The sequence below is a fragment of the Carlito syrichta genome, unplaced genomic scaffold, assembly GCF_000164805.1.
Source record: "Carlito syrichta isolate Samal-C Ts95f unplaced genomic scaffold, Tarsius_syrichta-2.0.1 Scaffold305755, whole genome shotgun sequence".
Lineage (NCBI taxonomy): Eukaryota > Metazoa > Chordata > Mammalia > Primates > Tarsiidae > Carlito > Carlito syrichta.
Window position 1 is genome coordinate 17,739 of NW_007249851.1, and position 3,540 is coordinate 21,278.

The 3,540-nt window shown below is 53.1% G+C and overlaps 1 protein-coding gene across 1 annotated transcript in view; it reads right to left on the reverse strand.

Moving 5' to 3' along the window:
* SRCIN1 (SRC kinase signaling inhibitor 1) overlaps positions 1-3,540 on the reverse strand; it is a 35,852-nt gene that overhangs the window by 13,442 nt on the left and 18,870 nt on the right. The window lies entirely within an intron of this gene.

Sequence of the window (3,540 nt, forward strand, 5' to 3'; positions counted from 1 at the left end):
ATAAATCAAAAACTAGCCGGGCGTGGTAGCGCGCGCCTGTAGTTCCAGCTACTTGGAGGCTGAGGCGGAAGGATCGCCAGAGCCCAGCAGATCGAGGCGGTGGTGGTCGGGAGCGTGCCACTGCCCTCCAGTCTGGGCGACAGAGTGAGACTCCAACTCAAAAAAATAAAAAATAAAAAAATTAGACGAGTGTGGTGTTGCGACTCAGGAGGCTGAGCTAGAAGGATCACCTGAGTCCAGGAGGTTGAAGATGCAGTGAACTGTGATCATGCCCACTGCATGCTCATTGCCAGCTTGGGAGAAAGAGTAAGATCCCAAATTGAAAAAATAAAAAAAAGATGTCTAGAAAGATTAACTTTTAATAGTCCAAGGTCACACAACAAGTTCAAGGCAAAGCAGAATCTACTCGCGTCTGGCTTCAGCCATTGGTCCTGCTGTACCTCCCTTCCACACTGGACTAACATCCCCCCGTCCCATTCCACTGTCCTACTCCAGGCCTCACCCCACGGCATGGAAAGAACAACGCTCCCCTGCTTCTCTGTGACACCTGACTGGCCCAAGCTGTGCTAGGTCATTTGCAAGCATCACTCTGATTGGAAAGCAACCCTCATTTTAGGGAAGTCTGGGTCAACCTTCAGGAGAAGACAGTACAGCAACTCTCAGGAGGAAGGGACTATCAGCATCTTCATTTTCTGATCATCTAATCTGCCGATGCTTCAAGGCCCCTACCTTGGCCAGGCTTTGCAAAGAGTCCCAGACCAGCTGCTGTAGACACTGGATTAAAAGGCGGCTGGGCTTTCCAGCTGATCTAGACACTGGATCAGAAAGAGGCTGAGCTTTCCAGACCTAGGTTTAGTCCTGGAAGGTTCAAGGGGAGGGTCAGGACAGAACCAGCCTAATAATTTGCAGGGCCCGAAGCAAAACGGAAATTTTGCGCCAGTTCAAAAATGACTAAGAATTTCAAGAGGATGACAGCAGAGTATTAAACCAAGCACAGGGTCCTTCTGAGCGTGGGGCCCCGTGTGACGACACAGGTCGCGTGCCTGCTAACGCTGGCCCTGGGTCAGGCAAAAGTAGACACAGGGACTCAAAAGGTCTCAAGTCAGCAGAGGCTGCCTCAGGGCAATGTCCAGACAGCTCCAGTGCTGGGCTGGTCGGACACGTGAGTGAGTCCAGCTGAACGAAACACAGAACCAGCCTTAACTTCTAGCAAGATGCCAGGAAAAAGGGAAGGGCCCAGTGGAGCAGAGCCAGAGTCAGAACCGGGGCCTGGAGGGGCTGCAGGGGTAAAGCCTAAGGGAACCCATGGGAGCTGAGTAGGGAGGGCCTTCGTGGCCAGGCTGGAGCCACTACAGTGCTGGCAGGCAGCCCAGTCCCTGCCCGTCCAAAAGAGGCAGGCAGAAGTCTCATTCCGGAAGGATGGAGAAGCTGGCCAGAAGCAACATTGCAGGTCCCAGGCTCTCTCAAGCAAGCAGTCTGAGTAACAGGTTAGACCATGGACAGGGGGTGGGGAGTCTGTGTTCCTGGAGAACCAAGGCCCCCAGGAAGCCAAGGACCAGACACTTATCACGCCGGCAGCATAAATCCGGCCTTTCATCTCTTCTGCCTCTGGCCTTCCACATTTCCTTTAATTTTCCTTTAATGTCTCAGTAAAGTTCCTTTTGAAAGTTCTGACCCAGTTCCTCTGCACCGAATGAAAATGGGCCAAGAAAGGACAGGAGAGTTGGGTAAGTGGAATTCCCCGGGTGAGGAAGATGGCAGCTGCCCATCTGCTGGGAGAGTAGGCTGGAGATGTCATTAAGCTGTCACACCTAGAGTGACAGGGTGGTTGCTGCTGGCTTATTTCCTCATGGGGTGGCCCCTTACTTCACCTCAATCACCCGGTGCCATGGGAATCTTTGTCTTGGGCCCTGCTAAAATGCACACTACCAACAGGCTGGGTGGGACCCTAGTTGAGAAGCAGTGACTCATCTCAAGGAGCCCCTTGCAAGAGGTTCGTTGACGACAATGAGGAAGCTGTGTTCCTTCAAATAGCCTCTTCTGACTCCCTGAGTCGCTGGCCAGTACAACTCAATCCCTCTCTGAAAAGAGCTAAAAAAAAAACATTTTTTTTTTCTAGTTGGAGTCTCACTCCGTCGCCCAGACTGGAGTGCAGTGGCATGCTCCTGGCCACCGCAGCCTCTACCTGCTGGACTCTGGCGATCCTTCCTCCTCAGCCTTTCAAGTAGCTGGAACTACAGGTGCACGCTACCACGCCTGGCTAATTTTTGATTTATTGTAGAGATGAGGTCTTGCCAAGTTGCCCAGGCGGGTCTCAAACCCGCGGGCTCAGGCAATCCTCTCGCCTCGGCCTCCCAAAGCGCTGGGAATACAGGCTGAGCCACCGAGCCCGGCCAAAAAAAAAAATTTTTTTTTTGAGCTGGGGTCTCACTCTGTTGCCCAGGCTGGAGTGCTGTAGCACGATTACAGCTCAGTGCAACCTCAACCTCCTGGGCTCAGTCGATTCTTCTGACTCAGCCTCCTGAGTAACTGGGACCACAGGTACGTGCCACCTCACTCAGCTAATTTTTTTGACTTTTTGTAGAGATGAGATCTCACTATGTTGCCCAGGCTGATCTTGAACTCCTAGGCTCAAGCAGTCCTCCGGCCTCGGCCTCCCAATGTGCTGGGATTACAGGAGTGAGCCACTGTGCCCAGCTGAAGAGCCGCAAGTCTTCACACTGGGCACTGATGAGGATGCTGAGGCACAGTGTCTCAGGCACAGACCCTCTGCGCTGGGGCTGAGCCCCAGGACCCCTAGTGCTCTGTGCCACCAAGAGACAGCCACAGGAAGGGGCAGAGCCTCTGCCTCAGACCCCAACAACTGACAAGAGAAAGCTGTAGCAGCAGGGGTGTCACTCCCTGAATGGACAGTGGAAAGCAGCTTCTCCCTTCAAAGGTGTCAGACACTGGAATCCTGGCCAGACAACCATTTGCTAAATTTGGATCAGAAGACTGTCTTCTGTTAACCCCTCTATGTCTAAGCGTTAGGAGGCAGGGTGTTCTCTGAAAACACTAGAGCCCTGTTTCAGCAGCACTGAAAACAGAGGTGGGTTTTCCTTGGCTAAACCTGGTCTCGGAGATCATGGAATTAGCGAATTAACGGTCCAGTAGGAGCTGGTCAGAACTAAGCTGGAGCCATGGTGACACCTGAAAACTCCATCTGAACGCTCTACCGGGGGGTCAGTTTGCACGAGTCACAGGCCAGAATGAAAGTTGACAGAGGCTGAAGGAAAATCGGCAGTGGGCCACACGACAGGCACGCTGCAAGGCACAGGAAGCCAGGCTGTGGATCCTTCTGAAGCAAGACCATAGCAGAAGCAGGCACCACGCCAGAGAGAAGAAATCGGGAATAACGCCAGACGGTCAAAGGTTTGTGGGTCACAGAGAAATCAGGCCAGAGGAGAAGGAAATCAGGCTTTAGAGTCGACCAACGTCACCTCTGACTCAGAAAGAAGGCAGCTGCGCCTCCCAGTGAAGCCAGGCTGCGAGTCGCCCTGG